At 48.3% G+C, this 27543-nt stretch overlaps 1 protein-coding gene across 11 annotated transcripts in view; it reads left to right on the plus strand.

The window, feature by feature from the left end:
* robo2 (roundabout, axon guidance receptor, homolog 2 (Drosophila)) overlaps positions 1-27543 on the plus strand; it is a 1120123-nt gene that overhangs the window by 275924 nt on the left and 816656 nt on the right. The window lies entirely within an intron of this gene.

Below are 27543 nucleotides of genomic sequence, written 5' to 3' on the forward strand. Positions count from 1 at the left end.
TTCCATCTTCTGGCTGCCTTGGTGGTTGTTGGAACCTCACCATAGCTTGGGCTAAGTGAATCCATTGCCTTTAATGGATTAAATGAAGATAGAAGGGCCAATATGCAGTTTACGAAAGGAAGTTTCCTTTATTGATTGAATGCTTTTTTTTTAATGCTACACTAAAGAACCTACCTATAGTAGTGAGAAGTTAAACTCTCTATTTGCAGTGTGTTTAACAATCTTTTATTACTTTGTGTGTGATGCAATATAAACTAAATGGTGCAATTTTAACGGGGGTGCAAGAACAGAGAGAACCAGGGGTTTACTTAAAGAAATCTTTGAAGGTGACAGGATAAGTTGAGAAGGCTGTTTAAAAAAAAAAAAGCATTTGGGATCCTTGTCTTTATAAATAGGGGCGTAGCACACAAAAGAATGGAGGTGATGCACAGCTTTATTAAATCACTAGTTAGGCTGGAGTATTGTGTCCAATTCTGGGCACCACACTTTAGGAAGGATGTCAAGGCCTTGGAGAGGGCGCAGAGGAGATTTACTAGAATGGTACCAGGGATGAGGGACTTCAGTTACTTGGAGAGACAGGAGAAGCTGGGATTGTTCTCCTGAGAGCAGAGAAGCTTAAGGGGAGATTTAATTGAGGTGTTCAAAATTATGAGGGTTTTTGATAGAGTAAATAAGAAGAAAATGTTTCCGGTGGCAGGAGGGTCGGTAACCAGAGGACACAGATTGAAGGTGGTTGGCAAAAGGACCAGAGGGGAGATGGGGAGTAATTCTTTCATGTAGCGAGTTGTTGTGATCTGGAATGCACTGCCGGAAAGGACGGTAGAGGCAGATTCAGCAGTAACTTTCAAAAGGGAATTGGAGAAATACTTGAAGAGGAGAAAATGTGCAGGTCTATGAGGAAGGAATAGGGCTGATTTTCAAAGAACTGGCACAGACATGATGGGGCGGTTTGCCTCCTGTGCGGTAAGATTCGATGACCCACTGGGGTGAAATTGGTCGCTGGTGGTAGCACGGAACGGGTGATAGCGAACTGGAGCTCCGTTTTAACCCACGCCTGAGTTGTAACTAATGGAAACGGAAATTAGGCGGGGCGTAAAACAGGGCTCTGATTCGTTGTGACCCATTTTTTGCGCTGCCGCCCGAGACCGGTTTGTCCGTTAGGAATGATACAACGGGGTTAGATTTTCAACTTGGCGTACGGGTGTAAAAACCAACCTCATGGATCATCCGCACATCACAGACACGGCCCGATCGCCACCGGAGATGCAAACTGGGCAGCTGCTCCATGAGGCCCGGTTTTACACCTGGCCGTGATTTTGAAAATCTACACCCACCCCCCCGACCCCCCGACCTCAATATTCATTGAGTGTTGATTTGGGTGTCACTTTAGTTTAGTTGGTTGCACCCTCGAGTCAAAAGGCAATGGGGTACTAGCCCCTGATCAGCACTTGAGTAGATTATCCAGCTGATGCTCCAGTGAGGTGCTGCTTTGTCAAGAGCTTTGGATGAAATATTGAACAACCTGCCTTTTTTTATTCGTTCTTGGGATGTGGGTGTCGCTGGCAAGGTCAGCATTTATTGCCCATCCCTAGTTGCCCTTGAGAAGGTGGTGGTGAGCTGCCTTCTTGAACCGCTGCAGTCCGTGTGGTGAAGGTGCTCCCACAGTGCTGTTAGGGAGGGAGTTCCAGGATTTTGACCCAGCGATGATGAAGGAACGGCCGATATATTTCCAAGCCAGGATGGTGTGTGACTTGGAGGGGAACTTGGAGGTGGTGGTAGGGGTTGCGGGTTTGGGAGGTGCTGCCGAAGAAGCCTTGGCGAGTTGCTGCAGTGCATCGTGTAGATGGTTTTGCTTGGTTTGCAATGGGAGGTCGATTTAACGACAAGTTCGGTGTCCTTTGAGACAACATTAGTTGCGATCTAATATCACTGTGCACTGCAGCCAGAGGTGAATATTAAAAGATTGTCAGGTTGCTGCATTCTGAAGGGATGGAATGAGAAATGCTGAGGAGAATCTTCATTCATACATATCTTGTGATGTTGCATTGTCCCTACTATTTGATATAATCCTTTGACATTGTGTCAGCATGTTGCAAAATGGGACGGGGGGATAAAAGCATTAAGATGATGCCTGATTATAGAAGAATGGTACCTTTGTGTGGTTTGGTGTCTTTCAAGTTACACTTGTATCCCATCACCAAGCGTTCTGAACCTTTGAGAAGTTAGAAAATGTGAAAAAGTTGCAGTTATAATGTTTTGTTTCTTTGTGTTTCTACCTGCCTTGTCTTCTGACAGCTGAATTAGATTGATGAGGGTCATTGTTCAAGTGCCGTCTGGTAGGACCTCCAAACTCTGTCATGTTACTTTTGTCATGCATTTTTGGTGAGGCTTTAATTAGCTGGAAGTGCTCCTTCCTTCCAGTCTCTCTTAGCATTTGTGACAGCGAAGCTCCAAATGATTAACGAGGAACGAAGAGAGACCCTGCCCGGAAGGGAAGCCTGCACCATGCAGATGTCACTCCTGGTTGCCTTATTGGGTAGGTTTAGCAGTTGGGTTCTGGTTCTGGTTTTGTTTCCTCCGATCCACATCTGATGCTCAGGGTGTTCCTTGGACTTTTTCCAGTAGGCCTCAATCTGCTGTGCCAGGCTGTCCCACGGAGAGGGCTCCATGATCCCGAGTGCATCTTGCCATACATCTTTTATTTCCACGTTTTGTTCTTGATATTGTATCAGTAGATATCAGCTGTAAGTAAACAGCACTGGGGGGACGAAAGAGATCAGAAACAAACCAGTGCCCAAAGATTGGTCCAATTTGCCCAACATGTTCTGTCGTGGGCAGAATTGGGTACTTTTTATTTATTTATTCATTCACATGACGTGGGCGTCATTGGCAAGGCCAGCATTTATTGCCCATCCCTAATTGCCCTTTGGTGGTGGTGAGCCACCTTCTTGAACCACTGCAGTCCGTGAGGTGAAGGTACTCTCACAGTGATGTTGGGGAGGGAGTTCCAGGATTTTGTCCCCCCAATGATGAAGGAATGGCCGATATATTTCCAAGTCAGGATGGTGTGTGTGACTTGGAGGGAAACTTGGAGGTGGTGGTGTTCACCTGCGCCTGCTGCCCTTGGCCTTCTAGATAGAAGAGGTCGCGGGTTTGGGAGGTGCTGCCGAAGAAGCCTTGGCGAGTTGCTGCAGTGCATCTTGTAGATGGTACACACTGCAGCCACGGTGCGCCGGTGGTGGAGGGAGTGAATGTTTGAGGTGGTGGAGGGAGTGAATGTTTGAGGTGGTGGATGGGGTGCAGCATTAATTCACCAGGATGATATCGGGGATGAGAAAAGAGTCATGAGGAGAGGCTCGGATGGTGTCGATGACCATTGGGTGTTTCAGTAACATCTCTCGAGATGGGTCGGTTGTCAATTCTTTTGAGAAGAATTGAGAATTTTTAACTGAATTGCTCATTTCGAGACACTTCATGGGGTTAATCTTGACCTTGTGCGAAGGTGCAAAATTGGCGATCGCGAGCCGGCAGCCCGCTTTACCTCCCTCCCGATTTTTATTTCCATTGACTTCAGTGGAAGCAGAGTCTTCCAATTCCCACCCTCTTCACATGAAAGTGCACCTCATGAGTAGAGGCGATTTAGACAAGCTAGTAGGGGGCTTGATACAAGCAGAGGCTGTTCAGCGGCCCTTCTTGGACTGGGTGAATACCACATCGGTTGTAGAAGGGAATTTGTGTCGTCCCGAGCTGCACTCGGCAGTTTCATAGCTCAACAACTCGTTTTCAGCACTTGCGAGCACATGGGAAGTGAGGCAAATCATTCATCGAATCACTGTTCTTATCCAAAAGTTTAATTTGCTCCGTTAGTACACTGGGTAAACTGCTGGAGTAAAAACATCCTTTACACATAAACACAATCATATCCCATTTGGCCAACAACACCTTGTATTTATATAGCCCCTTTAAAGTAGTAAAACATCCCAAGGCTTCACGGGAGCATAATCAGACAAAGTTTGACACCGAGCCACATAAGGAGATATTGGGACTGATGACCAAAAGCTTGGTCAAAGAGGTAGGTTTTAAGGAGCGTCTTAAAGGAGGAGAGAGAGGTAGAGAGGCGGAGAGGTTTAGGGAGGGAATTCCAACCTTTCCTCCAGCTCCGACAAATATGCTCAGCTCTCCTCCGAACTCTCTGCTCTTGTATCTCCTGACCCTCCAATCTCCCGACCTACAGACTCTTCCTACCCCCCCCGTGCATCATTGAAACCAAGACTCATCATGCAAGTGCATCTACTCTTGGATCAGAGGAGAATACGGGGGCGGGGGGGAGCTTGATTGAGGGGTTTAAAAATTCTGAAGGAATGGGACAGGGTAGATAGAAACAGATTGTTTTTAGTAATGAGGGGTCTAGAATGTGAAGACATTGTTACAGGATTATTTGAGGGAGATTTAGGACAGAGAACAGGAGAAGCCTCTTTACGCAGAGTTGTGAGGCTGCGGAATTCACTGCTGGGGTTCGTGATTGAAGCAGGGTCCAGGTCAATGTTTAAGAGTAGGCGGTTGAAGTGAAGGGGAATGAAGAGCTGTGAGATTAGGGTGAATACACGGGATTAGGGCACTGCTCGTGTGGAGGATAAACACCAACACGGGCTGGGTGGGCCGAAAGGCCTGTTTCTGTGTTGTGATTTCCATGTAATTCTGTGTAACACCTTCACTCAGTCTTTCCTGGGACCTGAAAACGGTAGGACTCCTCCCCTCACTCGGTCTTCCCGTACTCCTATAATCAATAGTTTCATAAAGCTCAAGCTTCATGATCCCTAACCACTTGATTTCAAATATTCATTAAAAAATAACTAAATAATTATTCCAGCGCCTCTCTCAAAGTTCTGCACTACACAACAACAATGTGCAATTATAACGCACCATTAACGTCGTAAAAAAAGCCCCAAGGTGCTTCACAGCAGCGTTATTAAACAGTTGGCTAGGTTCACGAGGTTAATTCCTGAGATGAAGGGGTTGTCTTATGAAGAAAGGTTGAGCAGGTTGGGCCTTTACTCATTGGAGTTTAGAAGAATGAGAGGGGATCTTATTGAAACATATAAGATTCTGAGGGGGCTCGACAGGGTCGATGCAGAGAGGATGTTTCCCCTCGTGGGGGAATCTAGAACTAGGGGCATAGTTTCAGAATAAGGGGTCGCCCATTTAAAATGGAGATGAGGAGGAATTTCTTCTCTCAGAGGGTCGTAAATCTTTGGAATTCTCTTCCCCAGAGAGCTGTGGAGGCGGAGTCACTGAATATATTCAAGGCTGAGATTGACAGATTTTTGAGCTACAGGGGAGTCAAGGGTTATGGGGAGCGGGCAGGGAAGTGGAGTTGAGGCCAAGATCAGATCAGCCATGATCTCATTGAATGGCGGAGCAGGCTCGAGGGGCCGAATGGCCGACTCCTGCTCCTATGTCTTATGTTCTTGACACTGAGCCACATAAGGAGATATTAGGACAGGTGACTAAAAGCTTGGTCAAAGAGGTAGGTGTTAAGGAGCGTCTTAAAGGAGAAGAGAGAGGCGGAGAGGTGTGGCGAGGGAATTCCAGAGCTCAGGGCTGAGATGGCTGAAGGCACGGCCACCAAACCTTCCTACTCTTTCCCAACATTGCTGGTGTCCTGCTTTATGTGCAGTCTAGATGATTTTCCAACCAGTAAACCGAATGGACGTTGACCTCCAGAACTGAATTGCCAACGTCCGCTCCCATTGCGCGGGGAGCTCGGCACTGAGAGCTCTCAGTCGGAACGTTGGCCTCAATTTCCGTTCACGCCACAGTTTTAGACACCAGGGGAGCTGCAGGGGAGCCAGCGCCCAGCAACCTATCTATCAGAAAACCTCTACTGTTGAATCCTAGGACTGTTGGAAATGAATCGTAAGCGGCGTTTTCCACGGCAACTGAAGGCTTGCAAACGAGAATTCCATTGGAGGATACTATTCCACCCAGTGCTTCGAAGGTTTCACAGGATTTCACCTTGCATGAAGGAGCCCACGACCACGGCGTTTAATTTTGAATCCACAGAACTCACCACACTCCCGTTCAACTCTGCTCAAAGCTCAGGTAACCTTTTCACCATCTACTCTTGAGTCCTTGGGCTGTAGCACCTTTGTGTGAACCTTTGCTCGGTTTTAGGCACGGGCTTTACTTGAGCCAGATCACAGTAGCCTTAGGATAGACTTGAGCACGAGGACCGTGCGACCTAAGCAAGATTTGTAGATGGTCAGCCAAGCCTGACAAAACCGATCAATCTGCTTTCTCTGCTCTCTCTTTCCTTCAGCACTGGTTCCTTGTCCAGTGACGCGATGCTCGAGGCGCGTCGGGTTCGATTTTTCACTGCGTTAACGAGGCAGTTAACGTCCTCAGAACAGGGTTCGGTGACCTCACCATCCCGTTAACGGCAGCGATGTGGCCAACGCCATTTTGAAAGGGGTCCTACTGAGCTGGCGTCATACAAACCGCACTTTGGAAATACTTCCGACCTCGCACCGTACAAAGGGATCGGGACATCGGTGGAAAAATACTTAACATGTTAATAGGAAATTCCTTCCTCTGCTATTTAAGGAGGCGTCAACTCTTTTTTATTTTAAGCAGGTCAGCACCTCTGTAAAAGTAATAGAGAAAGGAATTTCTTCAGAGACTTGAGCACATAATCCAGGCTGTACTGAGGGGGTGCTGCACTGTCGGAGGAGCCGTCTTTCAGATGAGACATTAAAGCGAGGCCCCGTCTGCTCTCTCAGGTTGACGTTAAAGATCCCGTGGCACTATATCAAAGAAGCGTACGGGAATTCTCCCCGGTGATCTGGTCATTATTTATCCCTTAACCAACATCACTAAAAACAGATTATCTGGTCATTTATCACATTGCTGTTTGTGGGAGCTTGCTGTGCGCAAATTGGCTGCCACAATTCCTACGTAACAACAGTGACTATACTTCAAAAATATTTAATTTGGCTGTCCTGATTGTCAGCCGGATTTAATCAAAGAGTTTCTGTTGGTCTGCAATGCAGTGAACCCACTCGCCTCGTAGCCGGACCCACAGCCCAGAGAGGTTTGGGCTCAGCAGGTCGGACACCCAAGGGTATGGATGGGTATGGCTAAAAGAAACAACTTGCATTTATATAGCGCCTTTCATGAACTCAGGATGACTCAAAGCTCCTTACAGCCATTGAAGTACTTTTTTTTTAGAAGTGTAGCCACTGTTGTAAAGTAGGAAAAACAGCAGCCAATTTGCGCACATTCTGCTGCCTCAAACAGCAATGAGATAAATGACCAGATAATCCATTTTAGGGAGATTTGCTGAGGGATAAATATTGGCCCGGGACATTCCTCCTGCTCTTCTTTGAAAAGCGGCCGTGGGATCTTTTACGTCCACCTGATAGAGCAGACGGGGCCTCGGTTTAACGGGGCCTCGGTTTAACGTCTCATCCGAAAGACGGCACCTCTGATTCCCTCAGTACTGCACTGGAGTGTCAGCCTGGATTATGTGCTCAAATCTCTGGAGTGGGAGTGTTTGATGGGACAGTGTAGAGGGAGCTTTACTCTGTATCTAACCCGTGCTGTACCTGCCCTGGGAGTGTTTGATGGGACAGTGTAGAGGGAGCTTTACTCTGTATCTAACCCGTGCTGTACCTGCCCTGGGAGTGTTTGATGGGACAGTGTAGAGGGAGCTTTACTCTGTATCTAACCCGTGCTGTACCTGTCCTGGGAGTGTTTGATGGGACAGTGTAGAGGGAGCTTTACTCTGTATCTAACCCGTGCTGTACCTGCCCTGGGAGTGTTTGATGGGACAGTGTAGAGGGAGCTTTACTCTGTATCTAACCCGTGCTGTACCTGCCCTGGGAGTGTTTGATGGGACAGTGTAGAGGGAGCTTTACTCTGTATCTAACCCTTGCTGTACCTGCCCTGGGAGTGTTTGATGGGACAGTGTAGAGGGAGCTTTACTCTGTATCTAACCCGTGCTGTACCTGCCCTGGGAGTGTTTGATGGGACAGTGTAGAGGGAACTTTACTCTGTATCTAACCCGTGCTGTACCTGCCCTGGGAGTGTTTGATGGGACAGTGTAGAGGGAGCTTTACTCTGTATCTAACCCGTACTGTACCTGCCCTGGGAGTGTTTGATGGGACAGTGTAGAGGGAGCTTTACTCTGTATCTAACCCGTGCTGTACCTGCCCTGGGAGTTTATGATGGGACAGTGCAGAGGGAGCTTTACTCTGTATCTAACCCGTGCTGTACCTGCCCTGGGAGTGTTTGATGGGACAGTGTAGAGGGAGCTTTACTGAGTATCTAACCCATGCTGTACCTGCCCTGGGAGTGTTTGATGGGACAGTGTAGAGGGAGCTTTACTGAGTATCTAACCCGTGCTGTACCTGCCCTGGGAGTGTTTGATGGGACAGTGTAGAGGGAGCTTTACTCTGTATCTAACCCGTGCTGTACCTGCCCTGGGAGTGTTTGATGGGACAGTGTAGAGGGAGCTTTACTCTGTATCTAACCCGTGCTGTACCTGCCCTGGGAGTGTTTGATGGGACAGTGTAGAGGGAGCTTTACTCTGTATCTAACCCGTGCTGTACCTGCCCTGGGAGTGTTTGATGGGACAGTGTAGAGGGAGCTTTACTCTGTATCTAACCCGTGCTGTACCTGCCCTGGGAGTGTTTGATGGGACAGTGCAGAGGGAGCTTTACTCTGTATCTAACCCGTGCTGTACCTGCCCTGGGAGTGTTTGATGGGACAGTGCAGAGGGAGCTTTACTCTGTACCTAACACGTGCTGTACCTGCCCTGGGAGTGTTTGATGCGACAATGTGGAGGGAGCTTTACTCTGCACCTAGTCGTGTGATACCTGATTTGGAAGTACTCGATGCTGACAACCAGTGACAACATTTGTAAAACTATTGCAGCCCTCTAGCACCAACATAATTTACGCCGAGTGAAAAATTTACCCAATTGTCGTATTAAATATTCTTTTCCTTAAGCCAGGGTCATCAGCTTGAGTTTGCCTTGGATGGAGTTGGTTTGTTCAATGTGTAATGGCAGTCTGAGAAGGCTTCATAGTGTCACGGGCGTCTTTATCAAGGTTGCGTTAATGGAATTATCTAGTTTGTGATAACTTAATTAGCTTAGGAACATAAATCTGTGTGTTTAAGAACTTTGCTCCCTGATTCCTTGAAGATTATGAAGGGGAAAATATTAAGTGGATAACAGCGAATGAAAGTAAACCATGCCCAATTAGGAACACTACACCATATAGCTGTCATTACCTGGAGCTAATTGTGGAGATTTACTGCTTCTGTGCACTCTGGTATTTCTCTCTCTCTCTCTCTCTCTCTCTCTCTCTCTCTCTCTACAGCTGCTACTTAGGCCATTGCTATGGCAACTCCCACCCAGGCCTGACCCTGGGCCCTCCCAGGCAGGCACATTGAGAATTCGGCATAGGCCGCAGCACACCCTTGTGTTCATCTCAATAACCTCAGAGTCTGTGTTAGTCGTTTGTTTTGACAAGGGGCAATATCGGATAATCAAACAAAAACATGCCAGTCACAGATAAAGGGCAGGGTGGCTCTGCTCGCGTATTAGCTAGTGTCACTAACGTTATTCAAAGAAAAAAGAAAGAGAGGCTTGCATTTCTACAGCGCATTTCACGACCACCGGACGTCCCAAAGCGCTTTACAGCCAATGAAGTACTTTCTGAAGTGTAGTCACTGTTGTAATGTGGGAAATGCAGCAGCCAATATGCGCACAGCAAGCTCCCGCAAACAGCAATGTGATCATTGAGGGATAAATATTAACCAGGACACTGGGGAGAACTCCCCATCTCTTCTTCAGAATAGTGGGCATGGGATCTTTTACGTCCACCTGAGAGAGCAGATGGGACCTCAGTTAACGTCTCATCCGAAAGACGACACCTCCAAATTGCAGCACTCCCTCAGCACTGCGCTGGAGTGTCAGCCTAGATTTTTGTGCTCAAGTCTCTGGAGCGGGACCTGAACCCAGAACCTTCTGACTCAGAGGCGAGAGTGCTACCCTTGAGGGGTCATTGACAGAATCTATATGGTTAGAGTTAAGAAATAATAGAGGTGCCATTGCACTATAGGTGTATTCTATAGGCCACCAACTAGTGGGAAAAATATGGAGGAGCAAATTTGCAGAGAAATTATGGAGAGATGCAAGAACTATAGAGTAGTGATAATGGGGGACTTCAACTGTCCTAATATAGACTGGGATCGTAATAGTGTAAAGGGCAGAGAGGGGGAAGAATTTCTGAAGTGTGTTCAGGAGGACTTTCTTGATCAGTATTTTTCTGGTCCAACGAGGAAGTAGGTATTGCTGGATCTGGTTCTGGGGAATGAGGTAGGTCAAGTGGAGCAAGTGTCAGTAGGTGAACATTTAGGGAACAGTGATCATAGTATCATAAGGTTATGGAAAAGGACAGGGAGCAATCTAGAGTAAAAATACTTAATTGGAGGAAGGCCAGTTTCAGTGGGATGAGAATGGATCTGGCCCGGGTAAATTGGAATCAAAGATTGGCAGGCAAAACTGTAGTGGAACAATGGGCTGCCTTTCAAGAGGAAATAGTTCAGGTACAGTCAAGATACATTCCCACTAGGGGGAAAGGTAGGACAACTAAAGTCAGAGCTTCCTGGATGACGCAAGAGATAGAGAGTAAGATGAAGCAGAAAAATAGCGCATATGACAAATGTCAGGTTGAGAATACATCTGAGAATCAGGCTAAATATAGAAAGTTCAGAGGAGAAGTAAAAAAGAAAATAAGAGGGGCAAAGAGAGGGTATGAGAATAGAATGGCAGCCAACATAAAAAGTAATGCAAAAGTCTTCTATAGGCATATAAATAGTAAAAGGATAGTAAGAAGAGGGGTGGGGCCGATTAGGGACCAAAAAGGAGACCTATGCATGGAGGCAGAGGGTATGGCTGAGGTACTAAATGAGTACATTGCATCTGTCTTCACCAAGGAAGAGGATGCTGCCAAAGTCATAGTGAAGGATGAGGTAGAGGAGATACTGGATTGGATAAAAAATTGATAAAGACGAGGTACTAGAAAGGCTGGCTGTACTTAAAGTAGATAAGACACCAGGACTGGATGGGATGCATCCTAGGATGCTGAGGGAAGTGAAGGAAGAAATCGCGGAGGTACTGGCCATAATCTTCCAATCCTCCTTAGAAACGGGGCTGGTGCCAGAGGACTGGAGAATTGCAAATGTTACACCCTTGTTCAAAAAAGGGTGTAAGGATAAACCCAGCAACTACAGGCCAGTCAGTTTAGCCTCGGTGGTGGGGAAGCTTTTAGAAACAATAATCAGGGACAAAATTAACAGTCACTTGGATAGGTGTGGATTAATTAAGGAAATTCAGCATGGATTTGTTAAAGGCAAATCATGTTTAACCAACTTGATTGAGTTCTTTGATGAGGTAACAGAGAGGGTTGATGAGGGCAACGCGGATGAAGCCTCCAGGAATACATCCAACCAGAGTCAGCGACCCTAACAACACTGCCGAGTCAGCCCTCATTCATCATAGAATCATAGAATCTTCAGGCACAGAGGGAGGCCATTCGGCCCATTGTGCCTGTACCAGCTCTTTGAACGAGCTCTCCAATTAGTCCCACTCCCCCTACTCTTTCCCCACAGCCCTGCATATTTTCCCCTTCGAGTATTTATCCAATTCCCCTTTGAAAGTCACTATTGAATCTGCTTCCACCGCCCTTTCAGGCAGCGCGTTCCAGATCACAACAACTCGCTGCGTAAATTTTCTTTCCTCCTGTCGCCTCTGGTTCTTTTGCTAATCACCTTCAATCTGTGTCCTCTGGTTACCGACCCTCCTGCCACTGGAAACAGTTTTTCCTCATTTACTCTATCAAAACCCCTCATGATTTTGAACACCTCTATTAAATCTCCTCTTAACCTTCGCTGTTCGAAGGAGAACAACCCCAGCTTCTCCACATCACTGAAGACTTTCATCCCTGGCACCGTTCTGGTAAATCTCCTCTGCACCGTCTCCCAGGCTTTAATCCTTCCTAAAGTGTGGTGCCCAGAATTGGCCACACTACTGCTGCTTGGCCCGAAGCAGTGATTTATCGAGGTTTAGTCATAACATCCTTGCTTTTGTACTCTATGGCCTAGAAATTCACTTTGGGGCAGCCAGCTCGCTCGCGCCCAAAAGTTAGCGCTGGGCGGGGGGGCCATTAGCGATCGTCAGATATTCAGTGTTTGCGCCCCAATTCGGAACCGGGCGCTATACCAGGGTGTGCCCGCCTCCGCTTGGGGCGCTGACACTGAATTTCAGCGCTCTTGGCGCCGCTGCGCCAGCCGCTGCGGAGCGGCAGGCTGCGGTACTGCAGGCCTCCTCCTTCTCTTAAGGGGGAGCTGCCTGCAACGGGGAGATCGCCGCTGGAGAGTGCCGGCAAATGAGCCCGGCACCACGGAGAAGTGCCGGGTTCGCGGAAAGCAGCCAGCAATGCCGTGGGGGGGGTTGGTGGAGGAGGCCGGGGAAGGAGGTGCGGGCAGGCGGCCGCCGAAAAAGCGGCCGGCCGCACCTTCCCCTTTAAAGCGCCCCACTAAGGCTACAGCACGGCCCCGTTTTCTGGTCGCTGTTTGCGGCCGCTTCGGAGGAGGCGGCCGCTACTAAATATGGGGATCGGGCCGGTTTCGGGGCGGAACCGGGGCACTGCGCACACCGATGACGTCATCGGTGCCGGCGCAGCGCTAACGGCTACCGCCGCCAATACCGCTGTGCTGAATATCAGCGCAAACTCATTTTTGGCGCAGAAGCCCTCTTTAGGCGGTAACTGGCCGCAAAGCTGGCAGCGCCTTAATGAATTTCTAGGCCTATGTCTCTATTTATGAAGCCAAGGATCCCGTATGCCTTTTTAACAGCCTTCCCAACTTGTCCTGCCACCTTCAAAGACTTGTGTATGTAAACCTTTGGCTCTCTCTATTCCTGCACCCCCTGTAAAATTGTACCATTTAGTTCATAATCGATCGTTTATTCTATTTAGATGGCTGAATAAACAATGTGATTCGTGTCCCTCTCAAGTGGATTAGGCACTTTGCCTGCACACTCTGAATCCGGGCAGCTTGAATGGGCGTTTTGCCTTTCTTTTCTGCACTTGCTCCTTCCCCATTTATCTCTCTCCGTCCGTTATCTGTCTCTTCACCTCAATTCCGCGCAGGAGTCGGGCGACTGTGGTCGACAGCAACTTTTGTTCTCCATCCAAGTGATTCATTGGTCCAGCCACGCTACGGTTATCGAATAACAAGACTGTTGGTGAAGTGGTCATTTTCTCAGCAGCCCAAAGCCCCAGATATTAAATAATCTGTCTTATAATTCCTTCTGTGACGTTTAGAAGCAAAACATGCACTGTTCGGAACAAAGTAAATAATACATTTTAATGACTGTCGCAGAACAAAATGAAACCAACTTGTCCCCACAGGCAACAATTAAATAGTCTGCTCCGCCTCTCTCGCCTCCTTTAAGACGCTCCTTAAACCCGACCTCTCTGACCAAGCTTTTGGTCATCTGCCCTAATACCTCCAGACAAACTCTGACACCGAGCCACATATGATCATCGCTCCTGTGAAGCGCCTTGGGTCATTTCACTATGTTAAAGGCGCTGTGTAAATACAAGTTGAATCGTTACCTTGGAGCTCATCAGGCCCTAAAATGTACTGAGCTGCGAAATGAAAGCCGAGTGTGACCTCAAGAGCCAGCTCGTTATGTGACCTTTTTACTGACCGCGCACAAAAAGTTTACAATCTAAAATTAAAATGACCCCCCACAGAGGTTGCCAGGTATAGTTCTCTCCACTGAATTACTAAACGCCGTGGTGTCAAAGCTAGTCTGATAATCGCTCCTGTGCAGCACTGTGGGATGTTTCACTACATTAAAGATGCTATATAAATGCAAGTTGTTGTTGTTGTTTGGAAACCAATGGGTGGAGTGCAAAACCAGGCTGCCGATTCGCCCAAGCCTTCCCTGCCCTGGCGTGAGGGCACGGTTATAACTGCATGGGAGACTTCTTTTTAAAAAATGTATTTGTTCTTGGGGCTTTGGCAAGGCAGTGTTGATTGCCCACCCGCTGTTGCCCTGAAGGTATTAAGAGTCGACCACATAATGCGGGAACCAGGTAAGGACGGCAGGTTCCATTCCCTAAAGGGGCGTTAGTTTGTATGAATTCATTCCTGGGATGTGGGCATCACTGCCAAGGCCCAGCATTTATTGCCCATCTCTAGTTGCCCTTGAGAAGGTGGAGGTGAGCCGCCTTCTTGAACTGCTGCAGTCCGTGTGGTGAAGGTGCTCCCACAGTGCTGTTAGGGAGGGAGTTCCAGGATTTTGACCCAGTGACAATGAAGGAACGGCCGATATATTTCCAAGTCAGGATGGTGTGTGACTTGGAGGGGAACTTGGAGGTGGTGGTGTTCCCAGGCGCCTGCTGCCCTTGTCCTTCTAGGTGGAAGAGGTCGCGGGTTTGGGAGGTGCTGCCGAAGAAACCTTGGCGAGTTGCTGCGGTGCATCTTGTAGATGGTACACACTGCAGCCACGGTGCGACGGTGGTGGAGGGAGTGAATGTTTAAGGTGGTGGATGGAGTGCCAATCAAACGGGCTGCTTTGTCCTGGATGGTGTTGGAGCTGCACTCATCTTGTGCATCACACTCCTGACTTGTGCCTTGTAGATGATGGAAAGGCTTTGGGGAGTCAGGAGGTGAGTCACTCACTGCAGAATACCCAACCTCTGACCTGCTCTAGTGGAGATTAGTGAACCCGTGGGGTTTTTTACAACAATCTGCCAGCTTTTTACATACGTTTTTCCACTACTAGCCCACAAATTGCCAGATTGATTGGATTTGATTTTACAACTTGCCATGCTGGGATTTGGATTCCTGATATCCAGACTGCTGGGTTTAGCATCATCACCGCCCCCCAGAACCAGTTAAAGAAATAGCCAGGGAAATAAAAGTCAGTGATTGCCATTCTATATATCTGCCGTGGGCCGCCTGCTGCAGGAGCTCCGTAAACAGAGCGGTTCAGACCTCAGCCTGCTTTTTGCACTAAACGGGCGAGCTATTACCCAGCAGCAATCTCGATTAAAAGCCTCGCCTGTGGTCTGAAGGAGGAAAGGTTGAGAATGTGCACGGCACTTTAAAAAAATGGTGATTTATGCAACGTTCTGCAACAGCACTCGCATCGTGTGCATGTTAACTGAAGGGTGCGCAGGTCAGAATAAATTAGAAGCTTCGCCACTTCACGGTTAGCAGCCAGATGGTTACACACACAAGTACACACATACAAATACGCACAAGTACACAAACACACACACGCAAAAATGCACACGCATACAAACACACGCACACACGTACATTCTTGTGTGTGTGCATTTGTGTACTTGTGTGTGTTTTAAGACTGAAATGAGAAATTTCTTCACTCATTGAAACATACAAAATTTTTACAGGGCCTGACAGGGCAGATGCAGGGAGGATGTTTCCCCTGGCTGGGGAGTCTGGAACCAGGGGTCACAGTCTCAGAATAAGGGGTCGGCCATTTAGGACTGAGATGAGGAGAAATTTCTTCACTCAGAGGGTGGTGAATCTTTGGAATTCTCTACCCCAGAGGGCTCAGTCGTTGAATATATTCAAGACAGAGATCGATAGATTTTTGGACTCTAGGGGAATCGAGGGATATGGGGATCGGGCGGGAAAGTGGAATTGAGGTCGAAGATCAGCCCTGATCTTACTGAATGGTGGAGCAGGCTCGAGGGGCCGATTGGCCGACTCCTGCTCCTAATTCTTATGTTCTTATGTTCATCTTGGGCGACAGAGAATCGACAGCCTGCTGTTGCATGCCATCCAATGGTACCCAATACAACAACAACTTGCGTCTTTAACATACTAAGAACATCCCAAGGTGCTTCCCATTAAAGTAATCAGACAAAAAAATTGAATCCGAGCAAAGGAAGGAAGCGTGAGGGCAAGTGACTAAAAGCTTGGCCAAAGGGGTAGATTTTAAGCTGGGTCTTCAAGGCGGAGAGGTTTAGGGAGGGAATTCCAGAGCTTGGGGCCCAGGAGCTGAAGGCACGGCCGCCAATGGTGGAGCGATTAAAATCGGGGATGCACAGGAGGCCAGGATTGGAGGAGCGCAGAGATCTCGGAGGGTTGTGGGACTGGAGGAGGTTACAGAGAGAGGGAGGAAGCGAGGCCGTGGAGGGGTTTGAACCGGAGGATGAGAATTTAAAATTTGAGGTGTTGTTGGACCTGGAGCCAGTGTAGGTTAGCGAGCACATGGCTATCCTATTTGTATAGTTGAACAGTGCTGCTGGTCCTCTGCTGGTCTGTGGGAACCCAGTTGGTCACAGAGGCCATTATTTGTGCTCGTACAAAGATTATCCTCAAACAATTTACAGTGTCAGCCATGGCTCAGTGTGCAGCACCCTCGTCTCTGATTCATGAATGTCGTGCATTCAAGCCCACACTCCAGAGACTTGAGCCCGACTGACAGTCCAGGGCAATTAAACCGAGGCCCTGTCTGATCTCTCAGGTGGACGGAAAAGCTCCCACTGCACTATTTCGAAGTGGAGCAGGGGAGTTAGCCCGTGTATCCTGGCCAATATTTATCCCTCAACCAACATCACTAATAACAGATTATCTCATTGCTGTTTGTGGGATCTTGCTGTGTGCAAATTGACTGCCGCGTTTCCTACATTACAACAGTGCCTATACCTCAAAAAGTACTTCATTGGCTGTAAAGCTCTTTGGGACATCCTGAGGTGGTGAAAGCTGCTGTAAAAATCCAAGGCCTAGAAATTCAGTGGTGTTAGCGCCCACTTAGCGCCTAAAGAGGTCTCTAGCGCCGGCGCTGTTGGTAGCCTGGAATTCAGTGTAGCGCAAATGGTGGCGTTAGCCGGTAGCGCTGCGCCGGCACCGATGACGTCATCGGTGTGCGCAGCGCCCCGGTTCCAACGCGATGCCGGCCCGACGCCCAAATTCAGTTGCCGCCGCCTCTCCCGTAGCGGGCGCAAAGAGCGTTTGTAAAACGGGGCCTTGCAGCTCCGAGAGGCCGGGGCGTAAAGGTGGAGGTGCGGCCTGCCGCTTTCCCGGCGGCCGCTTGGCCGCTCCTTCCTCCCCGGACTCCCACACCATCCCCCCCGCGGCATTGGTCTCTGACCCCCGCGAGCCCGGCACTTCTCCGTGGTGCCGGGCTCATTTGCTGGGGGAATCCAGCGGCGATCTCACGGCTGCAGGCAGCTTCTCCTTAAGAGAAGGAGGAGGCCTGCAGTACCCCAGCCTGCCGCACCGCATCGGGTGGCGCTGCGGCAGCTGGACGCCTGAAACTGACGTTCAGCGCCCCAAGCGGAGGCGGCCAAACCCTGCAATAGCGCCCGCCTCTGTCTTGGGGCGCTGCAACTGAATTTCAGGCAGGCGCTACGGGAATCCGGGCGTGCGCTAACTTTCGGGCGCTAAAGACCTGGCGCGGCGATAGCGAATTTCTAGGCCCAAGTCCTTTATTTTCCTTTCCCAATAATTCAGTGTCTACACTAAATGCAATTTTTTTCTTCTCTAATCCATGACTGACTTCATCTTCTCGAAAATCCATGACCCATAATCTAGGTTATGCAAGTTTAAAAAAAGATGCACAAAGCTCCTCAGTCATTCATTTCTAGCAAGCTTAAATTGACAGTCAAGATTTTCCAAATGGAACGGTTGTGGGAAATGGAAAAATGTTAATATGTGACAGTAGAGGGCGCTCTCCCGAGGTTGGAGCAAAGTAGGAGAATTTTACTCTGTATCTAACCCGTGCTGCACCTGCCCTGGGCGTGTTGATGGGACAGTGTAGAGGGAGCTTTACTCTGTATCTAACCCGTGCTGTACCTGCCCTGGGCGTGTTTGATGGGACAGTGTAGAGGGAGCTTTACTCTGTATCTAACCCGTGCTGTACCTGCCCTGGGAGTGTTTGATGGGACAGTGTAGAGGGAGCTTTACTCTGTATCTAACCCGTGCTGTACCTGCCCTGGGAGTGTTTGATGGGGCAGTGTAGAGGGAGCTTTATTCTGTATCTAACCCCGTGCTGTACCTGCCCTGGGAGTGTTTGATGGGACAGTGTAGAGGGAGCTTTACTCTGTATCTAACCCCTGCTGTACCTGCCCTGGGAGTGTTTGATGGGACAGTGTAGAGGGAGCTTTACTCTGTATCTAACCCGTGCTGTACCTGCCCTGGGAGTGTTTGATGGGGCAGTGTAGAGGGAGCTTTACCCTGTATCGAACCCCGTGCTGTACCTGCCCTGGGAGTGTTTGATGGGACAGTGTAGAGGGAGCTTTACTCTGTATCTAACCCGTGCTGTACCTGCCCTGGGAGTGTTTGATGGGACAGTGTAGAGGGAGCTTTACTCTGTATATAACCCGTGCTGTACCTGCCCTGGGAGTGTTTGATGGGACAGTGTAGAGGGAGCTTTACTCTGTATCTAACCCGTGCTGTACCTGCCCTGGGAGTGTTTGATGGGACAGTGTAGAGGGAGCTTTACTCTGTATCTAACCCGTGCTGTACCTGCCCTGGGAGTGTTTGATCGGACAGTGTAGAGGGAGCTTTACTCTGTATCTAACCCGTGCTGTACCTGCCCTGGGAGTGTTTGATGGGACAGTGTAGTGGGAGCTTTACTCTGTATCTAACCCTGAACTATCTTTCGGATGAGACGTTAAACCGAGGCCTCTCCTGTGGTGGGCCTCTGATTGCACTATTTGACTAAGCGCGGGAGTGTGCTGCTGATATTCTGGCCAACATTTATCCATCAGCAAAAGAGGCGGGACAGGCGCCATGGACCGCATGGTGTTCCCTTCATTCTATAAGAGTGAACTTATTGGCTGTGAAGCACTTGAGAGCCAGTATATAAATGCTAGTTCTTTCTTCTCACAATATTACAGGGTTTGGGGAACGAGCACCGAAATGAGAATTAGAGCAGATAGCTCCAGTGTGGAGCTCGAAGCGGCTCAGGGTCGATGGGCTGAATGGCCTCCTTTTTACACCATGATTCCATTTGGCAAATCACTCGGTAGCTTCCACGTGGTAGTCAGGCTCTCGAGGTATATTTCGCATTGACATACTCTTCCAGCGTCTGTTATTTCAAACGGATAATGACAGTTTATCAGGCAAAGACTGCGAGCAGTTTAATAATTATTTTAAATAATTGCAGAGTTAATAACATACTGAAACAGAGAGGTCAGAAATAATCTTCAATTAATTATTGTTCTCAGTGCTCCCCATGAAACGACCATGACCATCTAAAGCTTCCCACTTATCCTACATGCATCAACAACTTGCATTTGTACAGCGCCTGTAATGTAGGAAACTTCTCAAAGCATTATTAGACAAAATTTGCCACATAGGGAGATATTAGGGCAGGTGACCAAAAGCTTGGTCAAAGAGGGAGTTTTTAAGGAGGGTCTTAAAGGAGGAGAGAGAGGCGGAGAGGTTTAGGGAGCTAATTCCAGAGCTTGGGGCCCAGGCAGCTGAAGGCACAGCCGCCAATGGTGGAACGATGGAAATTGGGGATGTGCAAGAGGCCAGAATTGGAGGAGCGCAGAGATCTCGGAGGGTTGTTCTCCTTCTGACAGAATTTCGGGCTATTATGGATATGTATTGGTACTCTATCACTAACTCCGATTGTGAACTTGTTTTACAATTGTTCATGTGATGGTCAACCGTGACATGGAAACACTCTTCACTGCCCCCAAAACATTCAGTCTTCTTCCTCACCCACCCCAGTTAATGTTGGTAGTCTTCATCCTCCTCCAGTTCACGCTGGCACTTTTCTCCATCTCTGCCCAATCTACACTGGCACTCTTCATCCTGTTCCAGTTTAGGCTACGACTCTTCCTCCCCCGCAGATTACTCCGTTGATGCTGGTTTTCCCCTCGTCTCCTCTCCACCAGCGGTGCCCTGACTCCCACTTGCTCAACGGTGCTCCCGGCATCTCCCCTCTGCCCCGCTTCTCGCTTCGGTTGCTGCGCCGGGGTGGCGGGGAGTTGGGGATTGATGGCTGGCGCAAATTTGTGGGTGATAGTACCTGACCCTGCGACAATTTCCGTGCGCCGTGCCCTTCAATCATGTGGAGCGTCAGCAGGAGCCAGGAGCAAGGCCGAGGGAAGTAGCTGGGTGCGGCATCGAGGGAGGGGCCACGTTGGCATATACATAATGCCCAGGGAGGTCCAAACATTTTGCCTTGGTAAACCACTTGGCCGCCCTCCCTGGGACCTCATGAGCCAAGCCTCACTAAAACAGATGATCTGGTCATTTATCTCATTGCTGTTTGCGGGAGCTTGCTGTGCACATGTTGGCTGCCGCGTTTCTCAAATTACAACAGTGACGTCACTTCAAAAGTACTTCATTTACTGTAAAGCGCTTTGGGACATCATGATGTGGGGAAAGGCGCTTTAGAAATGTAAATTCTTTCATTCTTTTAACTTCATGCAGATATTTTTCCCCCCAGTGTATTTTATTTAAATAGTAGTTGCTGATGACTTTGTTATCGATGGGGATTTGGAGGAGCTATTGAACCAGGCAGTGCAAGGCAAGATAGATTACTGTCCCTGGAACTGTCACTCGTTACGCGGGGTGGGGTGGGGCGGGGGGGGAGGGGAGTGCAAGGGATTCTTTCAGCTTTTGACCGAATGTGTCGACTCCACTCCCTCAAGCTGCCAGGGATCAGTAACTCCTCAATGCCTCTGGTTAGATCGTTAGCATTTACAGAAATTAAAGCATTCCAGGACTATCGGATAAAGGCAGACGTGGCCCAACTGTTGAAAGTTAATGAAGTGTCGGTGTGACTGCCTTTTACAAAGGGCACCGATTGTACCACTCGCGCTTGGTGCTAAATCAGGAATGACACGTATCGTAAAAATTGAAATAGAACACAAATCTTGCTCATGTTGTGTTTAAAATTTATTCCCCTCTTCCTGCTTTCCCCCCCCCCTCCCCTACCACCCCCAATTATCTCTCCATCTGCTCTGAGGATGCTAATCAACATCAACATATAAACCGTTAGAAAGAGGACCTCGTTCTGGTATGAAAAGTTCCTATATGATTAAATTCTGTTTGGATGTGGAAAAGCGTCACAGCCAAACCTGATACTGCCCTCCGGACACGCGCATGGGCCATTTCTGCGGCGGGTTCCCCCAACTATCCTCTGTTACATCTCACGTTTGCCCCGGGGGGAACTCTCCCCAAGGCCCTGTTTCACAGACATTACCGAACACTGACCAGACGTGGGAACCCTAGATCACTACCTGCCCCCCACTCTTTCAAAGACAGCAGATGGAATCATAGACCCTCACAGCTCAGAAGGGGGCCATTCAGCCCATCGCGCCTATGCCATTTCTCTGATAGAAGTATCTGGTCAATCACTTCCCGTGTCCTCGCACCTTTTAACATTTTTCTTTTTCAAATATTAATATCAGATTATCCTTAAAACCGGACCAGAAGCTGCTAACTTTTCACAAAGGCAGGGAGTGTATTCCTTGAATTTGTGATTTTAGACCACTCAAGAAATAAGATTGCATTTCTATAGCGCCTTTCACAACCTCAGGACGTCCCAAAGCACTTTACAGCCAATGAAGTACTTTTTGAAATGTAGTTACTGTTGTAATGTCGGAAACACAGCAGCTAATTTTCACACAGCAAGCTCCCACAAATAGCAATGACCAGATAATCCATTTTAGTGATGTTGGTTGAGGGATAAATATTGGCCCCAGGACACCAGGGAGAACTCCCCTGCTCTTCTTTGACATAGTGCCATGGGATCTTTTACGTCCACCTGAGAGAGCAGACGGGACCTCGGTTTTAACGTCTCATCTGAAAGATGGCACCTCCGACAGTGCAGCATTCCCTCAGCACTGCACTGGAGTGTCAGCCTAGATTTTTGTGCTCAAGTCTCTGGAGTGGGGACTTGAACCCACGACCTTCTGACTCAGAGGCGAGAGGGCTACCCACTGAGCCACGGCTGACACATGTGTTGGATGTGTGTGTGCATCCATGTCAGGGATGGAACTGCATCAGGTTCAGCTGTCCTGTCAGTCCATGGTCCAATGCCGACACTCCCTCACACATGAAGAGGTACCCAGGGGTTTCCCAAAGTCCGTGAGACCATAACGCAGCAAAGGGTCGGTGCCTTCAGCTCAGGAGGGGAGAAAAATGGAGGAATAAAAAAAAACTAAACCAAGTATCTCGGCAAGCAATGCGAGAGCTTGAGTTACAGGCACAGGTTCCCACTGGTTGTTAAGTTTTATGCTGCATGTTAGTGCAATAAAACAAACAAAACAGCAACCTGATTATACTCCTGGCGGTAGTCAGGACCACACCTCACCTCATCGCAGGCTCTCCATGTCGAGTCTAAAGCAGAGGGCAGCAGTATGGGGTCGGCAGCAGGAGTTAACGATTTGCAACAGCAGGCAAGGCTCCACGGAGTCCAGCAAAGCTCGACTTAGCCAAGCCAGCCGTCGCAAATTCCTTCTCGTTACGGAAGAGTCATTCCTTCCCCGCTCCGAGGTACCAGGTTAAATGTATGGCCCTGAAACTATCACTGCCAGCTATGACCGTAATGATCAGATGGCAATACCGCGCCCCGCTCGAGTCACTGCGGTTTAATCAGAGCCTGATACGCTTGCAGTAAAATACAAAATTAGTCTTTCAACCACTCCCTCTGCTTCCTATCTCAGGCTGAAGCTTTGACTACCTTGAATTTAATGAGTTTCAAAAGAGCCGATAGTTAACTCTACAATGTACCTTTTTTTTATTTTCCTCAATTAGCTTCTCTTTTTTATCCCAAATAGTCATTCGTTTTCCAGTTAAAAGAAACAAAAACGCTCGCCAATCTTTGTCTTCATTTGTGCCTTCACTGGGGTACAATTAGAATGACAACTTGCATTTATATAGCGCCTTTAACATAGTAAAACATCCCATGGCGCTTCACAGGAGCGCCATCAGACAAAGTTTGACACCGAGCCACATGAGGAGATATCAGGGCAGGTGACGGAAACGAGGTAGGTTTTGAGTCGAGTGTTAAAAGGAGAAGAGAGATTGGTAGAGAGGCGGAGAGGTTTCAGAACTTAGGGCCCAGGCAGCTGAAGGCACGGCCGCCAATGGTGGAACGAAGGAAGCGGAGGCTTGCAAAGAGGCCAGAATTGGAGGAGCACAGAGTTCTATGATGGCTGGAGGAGGTTACAGAGATAGGGGGGGGCGAGGCCATGGAGGGAATTGAACATGAGGGTGAAAATTTTAAAATCACCCGTTGCCAGACCGGGAGCCAATGTAGGTCAGCGAGCACTGGGGCAATCGGTGAACAAAACTTGGTTAACAATGTTAAATCTGTTCTAGATATTGGCTAAGTCAGTTGGATTGTTGCATACATACTAACTCCCTATTAGTGGAAGAGTATTGGAGTCATTGAAGGGTACAGCAAACAGTCAAGAGAATTATAAGAGGTCATGGTTCAGAAATTTGGGGCTTTTTCAACAGAGTTCCACAAGGTGTGGAGAGGGTAAATAGAGAAAGATTGTTCCCACTGGTGGGGCACAGAAGGACCATCACTGGAAGAACAAAGGAAGAAGTTAGAAGGAATGTTTTCTCATAGAGGGTTATTCGAACATGGAATAAGAACGTACGAATTAGGAGCAGGAGTCGGCCATACTGCCCCACGAGTCTGCTCCACCATTCAATGAGATCATGGCTGATCTTCGACCTCAACACTTTCCTGTCCTAGCCCCGTATCCCTTGATTCCCTAAGTGCCCAAGAATCTATCGATCTCAGCCTTGAATATACTCAACGACTGAGCCTCTCCACAGCCCTCTGGGGCAGAGAATTCCAAAGAGTGAGGACATTTCTCCTCATCAGTAATTGATGGCCGACCCCTTATCCTGAGACTATGCCCCCTAATTCTAGACTATCCAGCCAGTGGAAACAGCCTCTCAGCATCTACCCTGTCAAGCCCTCTAAGAATTTTATACGTTTCAATGAGATCTCTCATTCTTCTAAACTCCAGAGAGTATAGGCCCAATCTACTCAATCTCTCCTCGTAGGACACCCCAATCTCGTGAACCTTCGTTGCAAACTCTACAAGTCAAGTATATCCTTCCTTTGGTAAGGAGAACAAAACTGTGCACAGTACTCCAGGTGTGGTCTCACCAAAGCCCTATATAATTGCAGCAAGACTTCCTTACTCTTATACTCCAATAAAGGCTAACATACCACTTATCTTCCTAATTGCCTCATGTACCTGCGTGTTAATTTTCTGCGATTCGTGTACAAGGGCCCCCAAATCCCCACAAGTGGTTATTGTGGCAGAGACTGTAACATCATTTACAAGGGAATTGACTACACTTTGAAGAGGAAGAATATAATAAGATACGGGGAAAGGGCAGGGCAATGGGCTTGGGGTAGCTAGCTCTAGTTGAAGAGCGAGCACTGGCACAAGCAGAATGGGCAGCATGGCCTCTTATGCTTTAGACTCTAGGGTTCAGTGAGAATATTCAGCCTTCATCGGCCTGGGCCCTGAGCTCTGGAATTCCCTCCCTAAACCTCTCCGCCTCTCACTCCTCCTTTAAGACGCCCCTTAAAACCGACCTCTTTGACCAAACTTTTGGTCCCTGCCCTAATATCTCTTTATGGGGCTCAGTATCAAATGTTTTGCCTGATAATCGCTCCTGTGAAGCGCCTTAGGACGTTTTACTACATTAAAGGCGCTGTATAAATACAAGTAGCTGAATTGACTTTCAAGCATGTGGAATTCACACGAGAAGAAGGGGAGGCACCTCCACAAGGTTCCAGGGGGCTGCCGGTGACCCCGTGGAACTGTACCACAGTAAGGAGACGGTGTCTGAAGGAGAGGAGGGGAGAAAGTAGAGAAAAGGAAACAAACGCTTTGAGTGCTTTCGTTGGATGCAAGTCCCAATTCCCCCCCAGAGGTTTTCTTCAAGCAGGTTTACCAAGCGTGTTGAGTAGGAAGAAGGGGGACCCGGGTAGCCGAGGCAGAGCGATGAAGCATCAGAGATGAGACTTGGTCCAAACTAGAAGCCAGGCACCAGGGTGTACAAATATACATATTGTAACCAAAAACGCTGTTAATAGAGAAGCTTTCATTGAAGCAGTTCTCTAGAATAGGACCCATTATATGACTTTTGAACTATACCTAAACACATCTTTAAATAAAGGGATTCAGATTCAGCCCAGTAGTCTACAACATCGAATTAAATAATAAAATGACTCGCTTTTATTTAGCTCCTTTCAACGTCTGAATCACACTTTTTTTTAAAGAGTATGAAAATTATTTTAAAGTATCTCTGTAACCTCCTCCAGCCCTACAACCCTCCGAGATCTCTGCGCTCCTCCAATTCTGGCCTCTTGCACATCCCCGATTTCCATTGCTCCCCCATTGGCGGCCGTGCCTTCGGCTGCCTGGGCCCCGAGCTCGGGAATTCTCTCCCTGAACCTCTCCGCCTCCCTCAAGCCGCTCCTTTATCTCTTTAACAAAAGAAAATACTGCAGATGCTGGAAATCTGAAATAAAAACAGAAAACGCTGGAGAAACTCAGCAGGTCAGGGCAGCATCTGTGAAGAGAGAAACAGAGTTAGTGCTTCAGGTCGATGACCTTTCGTCAGAACTGGAATAAAGCAGGAAATGGAACAGATTTTTAAGCAAGGGGAGGGGCTGGGAAAGGGGGGAGGGGATGATAAAACAAAAGGGAAGGTCTGTGATAGGATAGAAGACAGGAGAAGTCAAGAGACATTGGGGGAGAAATTCAGTATCGCCCCGTTTGGGGCGCTATTATTGGCAGTGCGCAAAGTTTAGCGCCTGGCGCTAATTATCGCCTCCGACAGCAAACTTGGATTTTATCGTCCCTGGAGGTGATTGGAGCGCTAAATCAGGCGCTACACACCTGTCTTAAGGCGCAAAGGCCAAGGAGCGAGGTGCTACCTCAGAGCGCTGGCGAAGCTCATGTGATTTCAGTCAGTAATGGAACACAGACACACTGGCACCGTCCAATTCTAAAATGGGAGTTCTGACGAATGGTCATCGACCTGAAACGTTAAATCTGTTTCTCTCTTCACAGATGCTGCTTGACCTGCTGAGTTTCTCCTGCATTTACTGTTTTTTTCTTAAAGGGGAGGGTTGATCTTGCTCTGCATCCACATCCTGCTCATTGCAGCCTTGAATCTCGGCCTGGAGAGACCTGTACATCAAATCTGCTGGAAAGAACAATGGAGAGGCCCAGGGAAAGAGCTCAGAGTGCAGCCCCCACAGTCTCTTCTAAATCGATACAAGGAAGGGCAAATCAAAACCAACCTGCAAAGTGCTGCCCAGTACCCAAAACTCCTTCACACAGCGTTGAATCTCTCCAGAAGTCTCTCTCTCTCTCTCTCTCTCTCTCAGAATGCGTGGTGCAAAAATGTCACCGACAAAAAAAGGCAGGAAGCGGTCGCCTCTAAATAGCGCTCCCCCCAGTCCCTTTCTGACAGCATAACGCTCCCCTCAACCTGTCATTGCTAGCGGCAGGCGGTAAGGCAGGGGGTGCCACTCAATATCCGGTCCGGGGCACTACCGGGGCATTGCGCACTCGACTGATGTCACGATCTGCCGGCGCAGGAGATCGTGGCGGTATTGTTTAGCGCCGCCGCTAAATGTCCGGCCAATTTCGCGAGAGGCGCAGGTATCGCCGCGCCTGGGCGCTAGTTGCTTTGCGCCCCACTTGGTCCCCTCTTAAGGCGCTAACAGGTGGTGCAAACAACTGAATTTTTCCCCCATTAAGAGATATTCAAGGCGAAAGGAGATGGTAATGGGGGACAGGTTAAGAAACAAAGGATGGCTCTTAATATCTCTTTATGTGGCTGAGTATCAAATTTTTGTCTTAAAATACTCCTGTTAAGCAGCGTGGTACGTTTTACTACGTTAAAGGCGCTATATAAATACAAGTTGTTGCTTTAAAACCCACGCTTGGTGTCACCTAATCTATGTTGGTCTTTCTAACCTTCAGCATAGGCCTTGACCCTTCACATGGGCTGTTCATGAAAAGTAGAGCCCGAAAATGGATGCCTGTCCAACAAATGCCAGATCACCAAATTCTGCAATCCAATTACAGTAGCCATAATGCTAATGTCGCATATGGTGCATCCATGAGTGAACAAATTATTCGACAACTGATAACATAATCGTTTAGGTTTCTAATAACTATTACGCTCCACTTCACTGCTATCCACTGGCCAGATAAGTGCAGTAGTTACAACAGATAAAGATAACATTAGATGTAGACAGCTGTTTGCAGTGAAGCATGGCTCGTGTCCTCAGTGTAGGATTCCTGCGCAGACGCTTCTTCAGACCGACCTCTTTGACCAAGCTTTTGGTCAACTGCCCTAATTTCTCCTTAAGTGGCTCGGTGTCAAATGATTTGTCTTTTAATCCTGTGGAGCGCCATGGGACGTTTTACTAAGTTAAAGGCGTCTATCAATACAAGTTGATGTTGT

Source organism: Somniosus microcephalus, chromosome 14 (genome assembly GCF_052327205.1).
Source record: "Somniosus microcephalus isolate GS21.2 chromosome 14, FLI_Smic_1.0, whole genome shotgun sequence".
Lineage (NCBI taxonomy): Eukaryota > Metazoa > Chordata > Chondrichthyes > Squaliformes > Somniosidae > Somniosus > Somniosus microcephalus.